The sequence below is a fragment of the Coregonus lavaretus genome (genome assembly GCF_964263955.1).
Source record: "Coregonus lavaretus genome assembly, chromosome: 16".
In the NCBI taxonomy this organism is placed as follows: Eukaryota; Metazoa; Chordata; class Actinopteri; order Salmoniformes; family Salmonidae; genus Coregonus; species Coregonus lavaretus.
This window is the reverse complement of record NC_140003.1, coordinates 14,508,168-14,528,376: the sequence shown is the minus strand read 5'-3', so window position 1 is coordinate 14,528,376 and position 20,209 is coordinate 14,508,168. Positions and strand designations below refer to the sequence as shown.

At 39.4% G+C, this 20,209-nt stretch overlaps 1 pseudogene across 1 annotated transcript; it reads right to left on the bottom strand.

The window, feature by feature from the left end:
- Positions 1-2,756: 2,756 nt before the first annotated feature.
- LOC311143405 (tetratricopeptide repeat protein 21B-like) lies at positions 2,757-19,669 on the bottom strand (annotated as a pseudogene). The gene is made up of 31 exons: positions 19,631-19,669; positions 18,884-19,013; positions 17,691-17,801; positions 17,440-17,607; positions 17,036-17,158; positions 14,532-14,689; positions 13,746-13,828; positions 13,510-13,608; positions 13,126-13,319; positions 12,824-12,921; positions 12,621-12,648; positions 12,360-12,476; positions 11,864-11,993; positions 11,425-11,753; positions 10,117-10,377; positions 9,543-9,615; positions 9,162-9,272; positions 8,776-8,852; positions 8,614-8,662; positions 8,331-8,463; positions 8,234-8,237; positions 7,988-8,167; positions 7,574-7,684; positions 5,839-5,908; positions 5,545-5,660; positions 5,284-5,444; positions 4,117-4,299; positions 3,516-3,736; positions 3,261-3,381; positions 3,095-3,162; positions 2,757-2,984 (listed from the first exon to the last, which is right to left on the bottom strand). The product of its transcript is annotated as a tetratricopeptide repeat protein 21B-like (transcript).
- Between the last annotated feature and the right edge of the window lie 540 nt (positions 19,670-20,209).

Below are 20,209 nucleotides of genomic sequence, written 5' to 3'. Positions count from 1 at the left end.
TATCATACTGTAAGCTACAGAATAATTTATCAAATGGCTCAGTAAAGAGCATTAAACAACAGGCACATACGTTTAACGTTACGGTTTACACTAGAATCAAAGTCCAAGCTTAAGTATTTATCCTCTAGCCTGAAGAAAATGAATGACTGAAAATGTGCCACTCACCGAACATTTTGGACCCTCTGAGACATATCCCAACATATTCCTGCTTGCCAAGTCACCCCTGCAGATGGTATTCATAAAGTGTTCGATGCTTGAGGGGGTAAAGAAAAGACTTGGACACCGTAGCCATTCGGAGGAGGAATACTCCGGTGCCCAGTTAGGAGTCTTGTCAAGTAGGATCAACGAGTGACACAATTCACCATGTCTGTTCTCCTCTCTTTCTTGGTACTTAGCCTACAGCACAAGCTCAAGAGTTGTGGAAGGGACTTTTTCCATTAATACAGGAATGGTCTCTATTACATCTTCTAGTTGAAATAGGCATATATGAATAGTAGAACAGCCAGTCTCTTAAATGTCCATAACTGAAAAAGTAATAACTAAACAGTTACTGTTGGAATATTCGTTTTATATTCTTAATATCAACTCTTTACAAAACATAAAGTCACTGCATACAATTTCCATTGGTGTGTGTGTATGCGGTGTTGGGGAAGCTACTCTGAAGATATAGTTTACCAACCTACCAATTATTTCACACTGGAAGAAGTTAAGCTACACTAAAGCTACCCTTAAGAAATATATAGTTTACTTAACTAAAGTTACTTTGAAAAAGTAGTTCACTCCATCCAAACTACTTCATGAAAAATGATCAAATCTGAAATGTCATAGACTACAAATTGCAAGAACAGGTCACTCTGGAGTCAGATGTTAACATAATGCGTAATTTAGCCTACTAAACACAAAAACTGTTTCAAGTGAAAATTAGGCAGGTCTGATAGTGAAAAAGAAAGGAAATCTTGCCTACCCATATTTCCCCCAAAAAGTAGTGTGTAGTTCCACTAGTTACATGGCAAAAAGTAATGAACTACTGAAAACACTACCAAGAGTTGAATTTAGTTAAACTACCACCAAGTTAATTAAATTACTAGTTGAACTACATGTAGTTCACTACTCCCCATCACTGTGTGTATGTGCGTCAACTTTTCAATATTATTTCTCATTACACTGGTAATTGGCATAATGTACTTGTCATTTTTATAACTTTAACTTCATAGATAACTTTGCAAATACTGTTGGAAAGAAAACCATTTGAAAGACATGTTATGGGTCATTACCAAAGCTCAATGGTCATTAGGCTACTGGTACAAGACTTAGAGTTTGGGTGTTTGTCTTGGCAGTGGGAGTCAACATTCAATATAGTACCCTTAACCTCCCTATGGGAGGGTTCTGTCGACTCCCAGAGTGGTATTTCCCTTCATTAAAAAAGGACAACCTTACATGTATAGAAAAACATGATATCAACAGAGTGGATGACACCATAATATCTAGATCAAGTCTAGTGTAACTGACTGACACTGAGTTGGATGTGCATATTCATTCTTAACCTGGAAATAACTGCATGTCTCCATCCCAAATGGCACCCTCCCAATGTATTGCACTACTTTTCACCAGGGCCATTTGGGACATAACCCATGTCTGATCTGCTATGTAATGACTACGCCTTAATAAGAAGTTCAATGATTTAAAAACAATTTAAGATGCATTTAAAGTTAATAAATGTAAGGCCAGGTACCACACCCTAATAGGGGATTGTAGATAACAATATAATACTTTTTTTGTATATAAAAAAACCCAAAATATTGTATAAAAATATGCAAATAAGGCAATGTCTCACTAAATATACACATATTTGCATATCCCACAAATCTATTTTTCGGGACACTGGATTAATTCAGCATTAACATTTTGGTTCTATTTTCTTTTGACACTCCAGGACTGGACTTAATCAGAGCAGATTGTGGATAAATACTTTTTAAATCTTTCTATCTGTAAAATACTAAAGACATGTATGTTAAAAGCATTTTTGGCAAATGTTTCTAAAGAAAACGTGATGTAGAATAAAAAATGTACAACATATCAACAATTCCCTCTGGGCAAGTCTCGAGAATATAGCTACGGATAACCACACACAATTTGGTAAATGTAGATGCTTCTGAAGCTGAGGAAAGTGAGTTGGTGTGTGGGAAGAGTCTGACTTGCGGGAAATGGCAGTTAAGACAAGTACACTTAATTTAGACTACCAAACGCCAAACACCTACTTAGACCCAATCAACATCTCTTCAAAGTAAGTTACTACATATTGTCCAGTTTGTTACATTCTCAATGAAATTGACTTTGAAATGATGTGTAATTCAATGTAGTGAGCTTTGAAATTATGGATGTACTGTATGTCTATTTTAAAGTGGTTAAAATTCCTGACATTTATATGATGGCAGTATGATAAACTAAAGAAAATATACATTTCCATCAAGATTGACATTATGTTTACTTTTTGAAAATACTCATATTAATCGACCAAAATACCAACAAATCTAAAATTGATAGGTAGATGCTAAAATGTCATTTCAGCCAGTGGTGCCTGGCCTCAGTGACGTTTACTGCACAACAATATATCTTTCTTTATTGAGTGTTGCAACAGAGTCACTGTTTCCATTGTTTTGCAAGAAAAACACATGGTAAAAATAAGTCTATAACAATACGCATTTTGTATTGTAGTCACATGATTATAAAAAGCACTGTCTCTCATCTCTCGAAAATTCCCTTGATACATGAGAAAAATATCCTTCATAATAACTTCCAAATACTTAAGAATAATAATACATGTCAACAAAACACATCAAATGAGACCAAACAATAAAACACAAACTCTCTGTGTGTGTGTGTGTGTGCGTGTGTGTGTGTGTGTGCCAAGACCGCAAAGCTGCCCGAGCTTTCTCCAAGATGTCCTTCCTCATCCTTGGATAATTGGGATAAGCATCCAAAACCTAAAGAAAACATGAACATTTTGTTTATGTATATGATGTTATCCAATGTCAACATGTAAACAAACTGCATTTTAACACACATCTTATTTCATCTTATGATTTTAACCTACCATATGACAGACATCTATGGCATCAACATGCCTCTTTGCTTTCAGGTAGTTGAATGAAAGCTTGTACCCTGGGACAAACATATACTCATATTAATGTACTGTTGTATATTCACATTATTTCAAAAATAAAATGGCAGCAGCATATAAAAAAAGTCCTTAAACATACCTATAGTGGGGTTCGTTTGATTGCCATATTTCCAGGCCATTTCATAGTTCAGCGCTGCATCCTGGAATGCCTGCTCCTTCTCCATAATGTAGCCCATGTATTCATAAGCTTTACAGCATGACTGTGAAAATGAACAATGACTGTTACTGTGAGTGACTAAAATTCATTCTGAATCGTTTTGATCAAGGGTATTACAGTATGGCTCTTTGCTATTACAGTATGGCTCTTTGCTACCCCCCCCCCCCCAACATTGACCTTATTAAGGCGAAGACATCTTTTCAAGAGGTCCCCTTCCATGTCGTATTTCCCTGACTGGATGTAAATGTCGGCCAGGAGCAGCCAGCTCTTCTCAAACTCGTCAGTGTCAACAATGCTACAGTTCATCTTAGCTATGCGTTTGAGCTGGTTCCTGGCTCGAGTTGTTTGAGAATCATGTAGGCCGTCGCCATGACTAGCAGTGCAGGCACATGGTCCTTATAAGTTAAAACAGGGAGCTCTGGTTAGTTAAGTGTTGTTTTACAGTCTATCACATCTAACATGTCTTTTTATTTCTATTAAGTAGACAAGGGTATCCAAAAATGTAAATTGGAATGTTTCTTTGTCAGCAATGAGGATAATTCAATTTGTGCAACAGCAATTTCTCCTGCACTCTTACACAACTTCTCTTACCATGGAAAAAACTACTTACCATAAAAAAGGAAAGTTACTCAATAGATAAGCTGTTAAGAAACCCTCCAAAGTCAACATCAATAAAGTGTAAAGCAAAGAGAAAGCTTGAGATAATGCATCCAGTGAGGTTAGAATTGCTCTAAGGGTGTGTATGCCCACTCATGTACACCATCTGGAGTTGACTTACCTCATTGTTTGCAATCTCTGTGAAAACATTCAGGGCTTTCTCAATGTTGGCTTTCTGCTTGGTGGCCAGAAAGCAGTAGTTCTCTAGGATCCGTAGTTGGACGTGTGGGGCTTTAACTCCTTCAGGAGCTTCTCTGCTGTCCTCACAGCAAGCTGCTCCGACTCCTGCTTCTCAGTGGAGTTCCTGAGCATAGATGAGAATGGAAAAAGAAGAGCAATTACATCAATGACAACTTGACAGCCAGATAAATAAGCAAAGATAACATTAATTTACAGATGTGTTTTAGCAAAACAATTTAAAGATTCTTACAGTGAGCTCCAAAGGTATTGGGACAGTGACACATTTGTTGTTGTTTTGGCTCTGTACTCCAGCACTTTGGATTTGAGATGATACAATGACTATGAGGTTAAAGTGCAGACCGTCATCTTAAATTTGAGTGTATTTTCATCCATATCGGGTGAACCGTTTAGAAATTACTTTTTGTACATAGTCCTTCCATTTTAGGGGACCAAAAGGATAGGGACAAATTCACTTATATGTGTATTAAAGCAGTCAAAAGTTCAGTATTTGGTCCCATATTCCTAGCACACAATGATTACATCAAACGTGTGACTCTACAAACTTGTTGGATGGATGCATTTGCTGTTCGTTTTGGTTGTGTTTGAGATTATTTTGTGCCCAATAGAAATGAATGATAAACAATGTATTGTGTCATTTTGGAGTCACTTTTATTGTAAATAAGAATAGAATATGTTTCTAAACACTTTTACATTAATGTGAATGCTACCATGATTACAGAAAATCCTGAATGAATCATGAATAATGATGAGTGAGAAAGTTACAGACGCAGAAATATCATACACCCAAGACATGCTAACCTCACCATTACAGTAACAGGTGAGGTTAGCATTTTTTGGGGGGTATGATATTTATGCCTCTGTAACTTTCTCACTCATCAATATTAACAATTCATTCAGGATTATCCATAATCATGATAGCATCCACATTAATGTAATCCAAAGTGCTGGAGTAAAGAGCCAAAACAACAAAACATTTGTCACTGTCCCAATACTTTTGGAGCTCACTGTAAGAATTAAAAAAACATCCCCACAGCTAATATTCAGCTGTTCATTGAAATATATTATTATTACTGCACATGTAACTCACCCCATATCACCATCTAAGTTCTCAAGACTTCTCTTCCCATAGTGTCATTGCCTGGGTTAAGACAGATCTCAATCATGTTGTACACAGCATTCTGACCCCAATCGTTGTCTTTCCGGGCCTTGTTGAAGTGTCGCAACCCATCATTGGGTTCACCTGTGTACCTGCGCACCAAATCCAACTTTATTAATTATTATTAAAAATATACCATGATCATTGTAAATAAATGTACATGGATTCAATAAATGTTATTAGTATATTTACCACAGATAAAGTCCTTTGCAGTAGTTTTTCAGCCATCTCCAGAAACCTGGGAACTTCCTCTAACTTCCCAGCTCTCCTCAGCAGGTCGATTAGACGTGACAGTGTTGGGTAGTTGTCTAGCAGGAACATATGGGAAAGACATTACTTCCAGTCCAGGGGAGGTCAAATCAGCAGTGCATATTTACATTGAGGTTCTTAAGTTTCCTTTTAAAGATTTGCCAAATCTCCATATAAATTCTATTTCAGGGGGGAAGTTGTGTTTTCAGATCCAGGAGAAACAGAGCCCTGTCACACCTGGTTTGTGTTCCAGTAGCTGCTGAAAGTGGAAAACGTACTGCTTCCTGAACATCAGGTCAGCCATCATCTACGAGGAAAGAGAAGTTCATTAAGTTTTACAACACGATTTTCAAATGGGACTCGACAGAGATGGCATATACAGTGGGGAGAACAAGTATTTGATACACTGCCGATTTTGTTGGTTTTCCTACTTACAAAGCATGTAGAGGTCTGTAATTTTTTATCATAGGTACACTTCAACTGTGAGAGACGGAATCTAAAACAAAAATCCAGAAAATCACATAGTATGATTTTTAAGTAATTAATTTGCATTTTATTACATGACATAAGTATTTGATCAGCTACCAACCAGTAAGAATTCCGTCTCTCAAAGACCTGTTAGTTTTTCTTTAAGAAGCCCTCCTGTTCTCCACTCATTACCTGTATTAACTGCACCTGTTTGAACTCGTTACCTGTATAAAAGACACCTGTCCACACACTCAATCAAACAGACTCCAACCTCTCCACAATGGCCAAGACCAGAGAGCTGTGTAAGGACATCAGGGATAAAATTGTAGACCTGCACAAGGCTGGGAATGGCTACAGGACAATAGGCAAGCAGCTTGGTGAGAAGGTAACAACTGTTGACGCAATTATTAGAAAATGGAAGAAGTTCAAGATGACGGTCAATCACCCTCGGTCTGGGGCTCCATGCAAGATCTCACCTCGTGGGGCATCAATGATCATGAGGAAGGTGAGGGATCAGCCCAGAACTACACGGCAGGACCTGGTCAATGACCTGAAGAGAGCTGGGACCACAGTCTCAAAGAAAACCATTAGTAACACACTACGCCGTCATGGATTAAAATCCTGCAGCGCACGCAAGGTCCCCCTGCTCAAGCCAGCGCATGTCCAGGCCCGTCTGAAGTTTGCCAATGACCATCTGGATGATCCAGAGGAGGAATGGGAGAAAGTCATTTGGTCTAAACTCCACTCGCCGTGTTTGGAGGAAGAAGAAGGATGAGTACAACCCCAAGAACACCATCCCAACTGTGAAGCATGGAGGTGGAAACATCATTCTTTGGGGATGCTTTTCTGCAAAGGGGACAGGACGACTGCACCGTATTGAGGGGAGGATGGATGGGGCCATGTATCGCGAGATCTTGGCCAACAACCTCCTTCCCTCAGTAAGAGCATTGAAGATGGGTCGTGGCTGGGTCTTCCAGCATGACAACGACCCGAAACACACAGCCAGGGCAACTAAGGAGTGGCTCCGTAAGAAGCATCTCAAGGTCCTGGAGTGGCCTAACCAGTCTCCAGACCTGAACCCAATAGAACATCTTTGGAGGGAGCTGAAAGTCCGTATTGCCCACCGACAGCCCCGAAACCTGAAGGATCTGGAGAAGGTCTGTATTGAGGAGTGGGCCAAAATCCCTGCTGCAGTGTGTGCAAACCTGGTCAAGACCTACAGGAAACGTATGATCTCTGTAATTGCAAACAAAGGTTTCTGTACCAAATATTAAGTTCTGCTTTTCTGATGTATCAAATACTTATGTCATGCAATAAAATGCAAATTAATTACTTAAAAATCATACAATGTGATTTTCTGGATTATTGTTTTAGATTCCGTCTCTCACAGTTGAAGTGTACCTATGATAAAAATTACAGACCTCTACATGCTTTGTAAGTAGGAAAACCAGCAAAATCGGCAGTGTATCAAATACTTGTTCTCCCCACTGTAAATAGAACTAACCAGTGTTGCATCTTCATTGACCTGGTCACTCTTCAGAATTACACTGCACTGCTGTTGGCAGCCATCCACATCATCAGGAGTAAGGTACAACCGCGCCATCTCCAGCATCACCTAGTAGCAATGAAAGCATTCAAAATTAAGCTTTCTTAACCGATTACCTTCTAACATCATAATAATAATATCCTTTCCTATGAGCACGTGTAGTAATATAACTGGCTGGTGTAAAACATACATTCACCCCCCAAAAAATGCACTTAATTATATTATCATTTAGCGGATAAGATAAACTATCGTAATAAGCAAATGAGCAAACTACACAAAAACAGCACAGAAAGGCAATAGAAAGAGATGCTATGGATTCACAAATACAGCTGCAGGGAGCACACACTGAAGGCTTGATTCAGCTGCACTGAACTTGCTATCACTCTCACAATAGACAAGAGCTTCCTTGTAGAATGTCACTGCTCTCTCATAGCCTCTAAGACTCGTGTAGTGTTTAGCGATCTCAGTACAGATCTCTGCAGCGAGCTGCTTCTGCATGAGGACAGCGTATGCCTGCTCCAAATGCACCCGCTTCAACACCTTGGCCCGGGCCTAAATGACAGCACAAGTCTGGGTTCACGGTATAGCTAAGCAATAACAATGTTGTGAATTATGCACGTATCTTGGGGGAGACCTAGACAGCTTTTTTAAATCTTAAAAATGATCATAATAATATATTTCAGTTTCTCTCATTGCGTAGCAGAAGGGCTTTTACAACATCTGACTAATCCGAATACTTTCTCGTTGCAAGGAAAGTAAAGCATTATCGTTTTTGTCAACCTTGCCTTGGATCTTAGCCAACAGGACCAGATAGCGACAATCATCAGTTAATGATGGCAGCTCATTCACTAGACAAAACAACACAAGGCGACAAGAGTGAAAAGTCAGAAAAGCGCTATTTAAGTACTATGTATTATCATTGTAATTTATGACCAACAACGAATTATATAATTGAACATATAAAATGTTCAAAATTGTAGTAATGACATCCAGCTTACCTGGGATTTGGGCAAGAGCCTCTTGTAAAATGTTCTCGCACGTCTCGTACTATAAAAAAAAAATGAAGAAAAGTGGTTGTCCCACTGGCTATAAGTTGAATGCACCAATTTGTAAGTCGCTCTGGATAAGAGCGTCTGCTAAATGATGTAAATGTAAATGTAAAGTTTCATCTTCATTAGCAGTTCAGCCAGGTCATAGAGCATGAAGTCTTCAGAGCAGCTTCATAGTAATTGATTGCCTGTGAATAACAGTGGTGAATCATACAGCTATTGACTAATATAGATTCCTTTAGTTGATCTTTTAATGTTTTTTTCTTACAGGCCTGCTTCACTGGACACGTAACTTTTGCCGAGCCTAAGACACTCCAATTTATTTAAATGAAACCTGGGCGTAAGGAGCGCGGCTGTGAGAGGCTCGCACTGCTTTGCGCAACATTACGCTCTGGTTTAATTTTTTATCATTTGGGCTTGTACAGCAAGAAGTTACGCAGTGTAGCAGCTCCCGTTTTCCTGACGCCCCAGTGTAGCTCACCAGTTAGTATACAAACCTTGACGCAATTGTGAGTTTTGACGAGAGCTTTTCCAATCTTGCTGGCCAGAGCACCATCTTTGGGGGTTTTCTTCCGAGCCTGTTCGTAGATCTCGATGGCCTTCTCTGGCTGCGAATAAACAGACTTGACTTAGTGACGTTCAGCTGTACAGAACATTAACTGTGATGATTCAAAATTTCTGAGTGAGGGAGTCACGAAGGGAGATACCACACACAGATAAGTTGTTTACTATCTTTATAAATAGTTGCGTGATTGAAGAAAACATTGCATAATACTACTTCCTGTGAACACACTACTGTGAAAGACTCAAACAACCCTACAATCATTGCCTTGTTTTGGGTAACAACAAAACAAATATATATTACATTTCATACCTACCTCTTGGATATTCACATAAGCATCCCCAAGTATAAGACATGTATAAGGACTGGGCAGCTTCTCCACTAATTCTCTAAGGAAAGAGGGGGAAAAGTTCACGGTGAATCTTATTCTAGACATTACAGTCCCACATTATACGGACATGTGTCTGCTCTGAGGTTCACTCATGCTTAATGGCTTCCTAGAGGTGTCTCTGTGTGGAAAATTCATCCTGTCAACACAAGTACAGTATCAGAGATGAGGGGAAAGATCTTCGGCACACTTCTAGACACTGCAGGCAGCTTTGCACATACAGCCTTGCTGCATGAGTGGATAAAGTTGAACATTTCCACTTGATTTTCTGGGAACTTGTGGCCTGGAGACTGTTAGGACTGACTGATGCTATGGCATTGAAGGGTGGGCTGACACAGCAATAGGGGATGCGGTTAGTGCACTGGATAAGAGACATGGCTTCAAGTAGTAACACACTATTTGTTACCCTAAACTTCATGTCAAACACCATTAGTGAACAGTTTGTGTACCTAAGGTCAGACTATGGACTTTTCTATAATGCTGAGTTGTTGTTGTTCCTCACCTGTAACAACTGGCATAGAGGCGCTTCTCTTTCCTGTGATTCAGATATATATATATATATATATATATATATGTCGGCCATCTTCTCCTTGGCCTGGATGTAGTAGGGCTGCACAGGAGTGATGTTTCTGAGCATGCTCAGTGCCAGCTCGGTGTCGCCGCGCAGCAGAGCCAGGTCAGCATTGGCGATAGTGACACGCAGCTCCTCAGGAGTGCCCGAGAACTCGTTGATGGCGTCCTGCATCACTTTGGCAGCTTCATGCTGAAATGACAAACCCATGTTCATTTCATATTTAGCCTTTATTTAAGCATCGAGTCATGATGAGACCATGGCCTATTTTGCATGAACACATCAATAAACAACAATTACACTATACATATCTATATACACATCAATTACACAATACATGAAAAGCAAACACAAAAAGCAAAACACAATCATATGAAACAAACAAATTCTTCAGTAAAAAAGGCCCTCTAACATCCGCCTGAATTGCCCTACAGGCACCAACTTTAAAGCTGCACTATGCAGAAATCGCTCTGCAATTTCCTGGTTGTTAAAATTCTAATAGTTAGCCTAATTTCAGTTTATGTGGCAAAACAAGCATGCATAGTGTAGCGCTGTGAAATATATTTTCCAGAACCAAAAATATTGTCTTTTCAGCTGTTTGAAGCTGGTATACAAAACTGAAAGTAAAAGATGCAAAAACGAAACTTAAGAACAGGAAGCATATAAATAGCGCACATAGAACAGATCTGCCGCTTCTTAGACTTGCGTTCAATGAGAATGACAGATCTATAACTCTATTTGGTCGGGTCACCCAAAAAGTTACATATTGCAGCTTTAGGACTTTTGGAGATAATTCCACATAAGTTGCAAAAAAAACGAAAAGCAGATTTACCTAAGTCAGTGGAGATTGAAGGGATCTCCAGGGTTAGCCATCCCTGAGTCCGGGTCTGGTAACTTATACGTCTGAAGGTTAACAATAAGGTAACGTATGGCGGAAGTTTATGCAAGAGGGCATTGTAGACAAAAAGAGTGCAATGCATCGATCTACGAGACTTCAAGGAGGGCCAGGCTACTTTCTGATACAAAATGCAATGATATGCCATGAATTAGACTTCACTGTTCAACACTGGGCAATGATATGACAGACAGAAGAGAATGGAAACCTGAACAAACACTACCGGAAATATAAGTACAATAAAATATGGAGTATGTATGTTCTCAGTGCAAAGGCCCCTATCTGCATTTTATGAGTTCCGAGAAGTCTCTGTTGCTACGCTAGTTCTCTCCATGTTCTCTTACCTGTTCTCCATTGAGCCAGATGGCCTCAGCGAGTTCCAGAAACACGGACACACATTCAGTAGAGCTCTCGGACCTGGCAGGGAGTGGCACACAGAGTTATTTGAGGATGGGTGTTCCCATAACAGTTCTGTTTGATCTAATATCACATTCATCTGGAATGCTGTTCTTACCTCAAAGTTGTGGCTGAGGGAGAGCTCCAGAGACTGGGAGGAGAGCTTGTAGTTGCCTTGTTAGAGGTGGATCTGTGCCATGAGCAGGTAGGCCTCAGCATGGGAGGGACACTGGTCCAGGCAATGTTGGAGGCTGCTCTGTGCAGTGTCAATAATCACCTAAAGGACATCAGCATTGCCATCAAACCTATTGTTGTCATCCATGTTGAGAACAACTTGGCATGAAAACAAAGCATAATTCTGTCACATGCAATACAGTTGAAACTCACCTGACTGAAACCTGACTTTGGCCAATAGGAAGATGCCTTGTAGGAGTTCAGGTACTATCTTGATCACAGTGTCCAAAACAGAGGCACAATGCTGGAGCTGAGGGGCAGGAGGCTGGCCCTGGGCTGTAGGCTAACACACAGATGATGCCAATGTTTATCTCTATGGGCTTAGACCAAGACCACAATGAATGCCATGACGGGATAAAAGTCAATTTAAGACCTGTGACGACTTCTTTGATTTATTTATTAATCCCAGTAAATGTGGTGTCAATAATTACTGACAGTAATCTCTATAAATGGATCCATAGATGTGCAGAGCCCCCCCCCCCCCCCCTCTTACCAGAGACTGGGGTTCAATCCCCAGGTAGACCCTTCTCCAACTTTCTCCCCTCTCCTCATTTACTGTATATCCCCTTATAATTTCTACTCTGTCTGAATAAAGTGTGAAATTATGTATTGAACAAATGTATCCATAGACATCCCCCTCCAGACTGACCTTAGCAGGACAGAGTGCTATGTACTCCTTGACAATCTCCAGCAGGAAGTCAGGGTTGCTTCTAAAAATAGTCCACCCCCACAATGGTACAGCAGAAAGTGCATCCCAAATGGCACCCTATTCCCTTCATAGTGCACAACAAAAGCAGTGCACTATAAAGGGAATACAGTGCCATTTGGGACACACCTAGAGAGTATTCCCTGGGCCAGCAGAGGCCATAAAACTAAAGACTCACAGAACCAGCTGTTACTCAGAGGTTACTCATCCAGGCTGATGTCACTGTAAAGGGCTTAACAAACACAGAAAATACCAAGAATTACTCAACAAAAAGCTGTCCAAAAGGCTACTGGGCTTTACTTTATTACCAAATAGTGGATATGAATGTCAAAAGTGTAATAAGGTTACTTTGGCTAGGCCTTTGAACTGGATTAAACAGAGCAATATCTTTCCTCTATCAGCCTTACCCCTGATTTCCCAATAGACTGATGTATCTCTGTGAGAAACTCCAGCTGTTGCTCTGCATCTTCTAAGTGTCCCTCGATCAGCTGGCACCTGATAATACCTGGAAATAATAAAAGATCATGTTTCACAATCTAAAATCTTAGAAAGGATTTATAAGTCATTTACAAACTGTTAAATATTTGTTTATAGATTGCTTACAATTCTCAACTAAACTGTAAATATTAATCAATTTTGTTATAGGTATATAATGACATGCATAGCTACATTACAGCTAAAAAGCATATGTTAGAACAATCAGTGTAATCTGTCAAAGCTGAGACACCTGATTCATTCAGAGTCATGGCAGTCTTGTACCACTTCATAGCCTATTTGATTCTTCCCTGCAGAACCAACTGGTAGCGCAGCTCTGTGGCCAGATCCACATCCCCTTGGGCTTGAGAGAAGGCTTTGTCTACCATGATGTGGGTCTGGTGAATCATTTTTCTAATTTCTTCCACACTAGTAAGTAATAACATTAGAGTAAGCCTTTGTGTATACCTCATGTCAGACATGGCATGTACTGGTTCAGAGACTGTTGCAATGTTACAACGGTGAAGTGAAGGGGTTCAAAATCTCTTCAGAGGTGAAACCTAGTCACAATATCTTCTATGTAAAATATGTTTATTGCAAACCATTAAACACGTCTTACCACCCGTGTGAAAGCCAAAGACATCCTGTAGAAAAGCTCTGGGCTGTGAGGCTCTTGGGCGTCCAAGTTGCTGACCAGATTTGAGAGCTGGTTTACTGACTGCCAAAAAGGAAAAAGGGTATCCCGCTTGACCATGTACACATCATGGAAAACATTCACCCTTCACATTTAGTTGTGTGGCAGTGGGTTATAGTGTAATCTGTTTCTCATGTTAGCTCGTACTGTTTGAAAATTACCTCTGTGATGTCTCCCTCTCTGCATAAGGAGTGAAGAGTGAGCATTCCCAGGGCTTCTAGGTTGTTTTTATCTCTCTGCAAGTCTGGAATTGGGTAGGAAACATCACATTAATGACCAACACCGTTTGTTTGATCATAATGAAAATGTGGTGCTGTCAGGGTTTTATATTAGTTTTTCCCATGATGGCTTATGTGACCAACAAGGCAGGAGGAAAATGAGAAAATACAATCTAAGGAAGAACACCGACTTAGACAATGAGAAAAAAATAGCAGGACTGTGCACTGCATGTGTCCATCCCTGTTCACAGAGCTACGGCTCAGCAGGGCTAAACCAGTGGCTCTGGTCTTGGGCTTAATCCCCTTAGAAACAGGCTCCACTTGAGTGATCCTCCTTCCTGCAGTTCATAGAACCTGGAGGAGTGCATCCTGGGAAACGCGTAGCTCTAGCGCTTCAGCTCAAAGGCCTTTTTATATTCCCTGGCTCTGGCCAGGGTCCAGCGGGCGAGCAGTCAGGAACAATGGCTCAGTCATTATGCACTGGTTCCAGGCATCACGCTCCATTTTCATTTGCACTTGAATACAGACCCACTTGTAAAGGCTGACTGGCTCGTTCTTTATATGGCTGCCATTGATTGACCAAATCCAGCAATTAAAGTATTTATTTGATCCAAACAAACCTTTACAAAATAAGATTTAAGCCAGCTATTATTTCCAGTATTATTAATTTAAGCTAACAAGCAAACACAATTTATAGAGCAAAAACACCTACAAGATGGGATACTTTACCTCTGTGCTGCATCTACAGTTTGCTCCCAGTCCTGCAGGGTCAACAGAAACTTCATCTTCTTGATAAAGGCAGGGAGAAACCCAGGGAAACGAACAATCACTTGGTTGACTGTCTCCAGAGCTCTGGAAATATTCTGTAGATACTCATAGTAATGTGCCTGTAACAGACAAAATATCACATAATTTATGGGCATGTTGAGGGAAAGTCAAAACGCATTGTTGTACATCTGTTTCGACAGAAAATTACTCTACAAAAAGAGCAAAAGATAGCAAGCTAGCATTTGGTCTCACTGTACTACCACAGATAAGGCAAAACGATCCATTCAATATATGGTGAGATATGGTCCAAATTGAGACACAGATTATGTTAGTGAATTATTTTATTTATTTTATTTTATTTGACCTTTATTTTACTAGGCAAGTCAGTTAAGAACAAATTCTTATTTACAATGACGGCCAACACCGGCCAAACCTGGACGACGCTGGGCCAATTGTGCACCGCCCTATGGGACTCCCAATCACGGCCGGTTGTGATACAGCCTGGAATCGAACCAGGGGGTCTGTAGTGACGCCTCAAGCACTTAGACCGCTGCGCCACTCAGTCATCCCAGTAAGGGTGTGGGACACAGAAAATCCAGCACATTGAGGCACAATAACTAAGTGCCACATGAAATATGAGAAGTGACAGAGAACTCAATGTCTCCAATGAGTTGTTCCATGTCATTTCAGCAAGCCATGACACCCACCATCTCAGATTGTTCTGAAATTTTTTCTGTAGTTAGAAACAGGTAAGATTGCCATTCCTGAAACATTATTTTGTTGAAATGCAATTTTATCTCTGAGAAATTAATTGATTACACCCAAATTGGACATTTTAATTGATAGGATTCAGATAATATTTAATAAATATAGTACCAAACATCCAATTTGGACCCAACTTTTTCCTACCAATGAGTAATATTTTTACATTAGGAATCCCCAAAATTGGTCAAAAGCCACCTATAATTTCTCTATGTTTGACAAGTAGTATGAAGCTGTGGCTTGGAGTATTGCTTCTCCATACTATGTAATGTGTTCCCTGTGAATTTGGTGATGTTTTTCCCCCCCGTTCAGAGAAATCAGTAATTAAATTTGCTTGCATTATTTACTATAAAATAGGGTGAAAGTACCTGATTCTGACCACTAGATGTCGCTGTTCCTGCTATACCTATCCATTTTGCTGGTCTCCTTTGTTCATTAAATAGATCAACATTTCCTTTGCAACTTTGGGTAAAAAAAACTATAGATTTGACTCATGATGACAATCATTTGTGTGGTCATCCTCACAATTCAAGCCAGTCCTCCATAAAAGCAAATGAGTTTGTCCTTCTTTTACGCTTAATCTGTCTCCAGGAAACGGCCCCTTTGCGTGTGGTTTATTCCCTTCAAAAAAGGTCTGGATTAGTTACTGTTAGACCATTCCTGGTGAACAAGCAAACCATTAGGCTACAGCAGTTCTAATGTTTTCAATGTTATGGTCTCTAGTGGTCTTCAATGGTAAAAGTCCCAAACACACACTGTGCAGTAATTTGCAATTGTAATGGTATTGGGTTGTGTTGGGTTTAATGGTAAATGTCACTAATCACAATACATATAGAGCTGTTTCCTGAGGAGTTTTTTTCAAAAATATAAGACTGCCATGCAATTCATTATTTTATTAGGATTGTCACAACATTTTAGTCCCTAGCTTATTTCTCCATCAAAGTTTAGGGCTTGGGAAAAATTTCAAATGAGAATTGCATAGGGAAAGCCCTCTCAGAGAGCGGCCACTTGTTGGTCTATTCAAGAAGAGTTGGGTTGAAGCATTAGGTAGCTAAGAGAAGGACAAACTGGAGGACGACCACACAATTTATATTCATAATGAGCCAAATCTATTGGTTTTCTACCCAAAGTTCAAAGGAGCTTTTGTGATCTATATAATAAACACAAGAGACCAGAAGAATTGATAAAAGAGTGTTATAGCAAGAACAGCGGCATCTAGTGGTCAGAACCTGGTACTTTCACACTACTTTATGGTAAAAAATGCAAGCGACTTCAATGATTAATTTCTCTGAACAGGGTAAAAAAAACATCACCAGATTCACAGGGAATACATTACATAGTATGAAGAAACAATACTACAAGCCGCATGAGGTGTGGGGGGTTCCGTGGGTGGCTTTTGACAAAAACAAAATATTACACATTGGCAGGAAGAAGTTTGGTCCAAATCGGATGTTGGATACTATATTTATTGAATATTATCTGAATCCTATAATTAAAATGACCAATTTGGGTCGAATCAATTTGCTTAATTTCTCAGAGATCAAATTATATTTCAACAAAATAATGTTTCAGGAAAGCTAATCGTATCTGTTACTAACTACAGAAACGATTTCAGAACAATCTGAGATGGTGGGTTTCAAAATCCTAATTATTATGCTTTTTGGAGGTGAAACATCTGTTCTCAACACAGGTGCCCTTCGTACCTTTCCCATCAGAGCGAAAACGTCTGCTTTCTCTTTCAGGCCTTCGTCAAAGTATTTCCCAGCCTTCTTGGCATTTGCATGCTTACCAGAGGTCAGATCTATCCAGCCTTTTAGGATAAGCCCCTGAACAACAGACATCAATCCAAACGTTATAAAAGGGTAGACACAAAGGAAACCAGGTAGAAAGAAGTATACTGTGATTTCTAGTCATTCCACTCAAAAAGTTATTGGCAACCCTGTACTGCCATAGCGTGAGCATAATTTAATTGATTTAACTGTTTGAGTTCTGTGTACGACACCTGTATACTTTCAAAAAACTAATACATGCTGTAAATTAATGCATCTTCAAAATACCAAATTCATTGTTACAACAATTTGAGAGAAACACATATGACAAAACTAACTTCTCTGGAACCATTAGAGATGTTTTATCATACTCTCAATGTATTCCCTTGCTTTGTCATTGCGTCCCAGAAGCCATAGGAACATCCCAGCATAGTAGAGCCCTTTAGGAGTTGCACTTTCACAGTCCTCTTTCACGTTGGCATCCAGTTCCTGAATGACATCTCGATCTGCAGTCAACACAAACAGTTAAGTGTATAGATTCAGCTATAGAAAAATACATAAACATGGATCAAGACAAATATGGATTTACCTGAGTTTGGCCTTTTATTTTCTGCATAAACAAGAGCCATGAATGTGCAGAGAGAGACATCTTGTCTGTCATTTATTTTTTCCAACTCATGGTTGGCTTCCTGAATTTGATCTAAAATGAAACATAGGAATCATTGATATTACAAGATATACAGTGAGGTCCAAAAGTATTTGGACAAATATTTTGTTGTTTTGGCTCTGTACTCTAGCACTTTAGATTTGAAATAATACAATGACTATGAGGTTAAAGTACAGACTGTCAGCTTTAATTTGAGGGTATTTTCATCCATATTGGGTGAACTGTTTAGAAATACAACACTTTTTGTACATAGTCTCCCCATTTTAGGGAACCAAAAGTATTTGGACAAATTCACTTATGTGTATTATCAAATCAAATCAAAAATCAAATCAAATGTATTGGTCACATACACATGGTTAGCAGATGTTATTGCGAGTGTAGCGAAATGCTTGTGCTTCTAGTTCCGACAGTGCAGCAATATCTAGCAAGTAATATCTAACAGTTCCACAACAAAAACCTAATACAAACAAATCTAAGTAAAGGAATGGAATAAGAATATATAAATATATGGATGAGCAATGTCATTATCAGAGTGGCATAGGCTAAGATGCAATAGATAGTATAGCATACAGTATATACATATGAGATGGGTAATGCAAGATATGTAAACATTATTAAAGTGGCATTATTTTCAAGTCTGTATGTAGGTAGCAGCCTCTCTGTGCTAGTGATGGCTGTTTAACAGTCTGATGGCCTTGAGATAGAAGCTGTTTTTCAGTCTCTCGGTCCCAGCTTTGACGCACCTGTACTGACCTCGCCTTCTGGATGATAGCGGGGTTAACATGCAGTGGCTCGGGTGGTAGTTGTCCTTGATTATCTTTTTGGCCTTCCTGTGACATCGGGTACTGTAGGTGTCCTGGAGGGCAGGTATTAAAGTATAAGTATACTTTAACATATTTGGTCCCATATTCCTAGCACACAATTACTACATCAATCTTATGACTCTACAAACTTGTTGGATACACTTTAATGATCATTGTATTATTTAAAACCCAAAGTGCTGGAGTACAGAGCCAAAACAACATAAAAAATGTGTCACTGTCCCAATACGTTTTGACCTCACTGTAGCTGCTTTATTTGTTTGTTTCAAGCAAAGCAATGGAGTCTTCCTTTACCTTGCATCAGGGTACTGTAGGCATGGACAAATCTGAAGGTCGGATAATTGCTGAATTTCCTCTGGGCCACAGCTGCAGCATTTAATACATGATTGAAATACTTCTCGCGGCAATAGTAGTTGATCAAGGCCTGGGAACAAACACAAAAACATGAAATGTAGAGCTGTGATAGCAAATAGCTTAATTTATGGCAGACATAAAATCAAAGAAAACACTTAAGAAAATACCTGAATAAATCAAAGTAGGCTGTAACACAACATTGTGCTGATAAATAAATAACTATTATGGAATGCAAGTGGTCAGCATGATGATACTTGTGTCTGTAATATCTTCAACGCTTCCTGGAAAGTTCCATTGCAAGTTGGCCTGTATTACGGATGTTTACAAATTCAACAATGTAACCAATATGCTAATCAAGAAGACCATTCAGAACATGTATAAATTATAGGAGATTCATCCTGAATGTTTTGCCCCTTATTCTAAGAGGGTAAATTGCCTAACTGCCTACATGTTATCCTACATGCTTTTACGAGAATTTGAACATGCATGTTATCGAAAACATTCTGGCTGATATGCTGTGTGTTCTTTCTTTCAGAACATTTTAAAGAAATAACCAATTAGGCTACACTGTAGCTTCTACATTCTAAATAAGCTACACAGTAAAGTGTTGTTGCTTTATTGGATTCATTGTGAACATGTCTCTATCAGTGAATAGAGAATTAGCTACAGTGCAACACTTCAATTTACCAGCGTTGACTCTTCATCCTCTGTTCCTGCCTTGACAATGTTTCACCTAAAACCGCAGCAATGAAGTAGATGGTAAAAGTTTTCACTGAATACCGCAGCCACCTTTACAATAAAAAAACTAGCTACATATTTCGCCATCTTGCAAACACTAGTTAGCGTCTTTCGTTTACTTGACAACCACCGCCGCCATTTTCAAACGGTAAAGGAAGTTGAAAATAAGATTTAACACTAATGTTTCACAAGGTGGCGCACCAAGCAAGCTAAATGTAAAATACTGACCCACCCGCATGCTCGCGCTTGTGCTGGTTTGGCACAGTGGCTGTGAGAAGAGGACGCTTGTGGCTACTTTGGATCTAGCTCTGGTCAAGGAGGGCTACTTTGTATCAGTGGTGAACAGAGCTCCCTTTAATGTTTCCAAATTTCGTTCATAGTTTATTTGAAAACATTATTTAGTCACTAAAAAATCTCTCAAAGTCTTTGGTGAGCTAAAATAACATTATTGTAAATACTTTTGGTGAAATAAGAAGAAAAACGTTTACTTGGGACGTTTCTCTATAATAAATGTATGGCCAAAGGCTT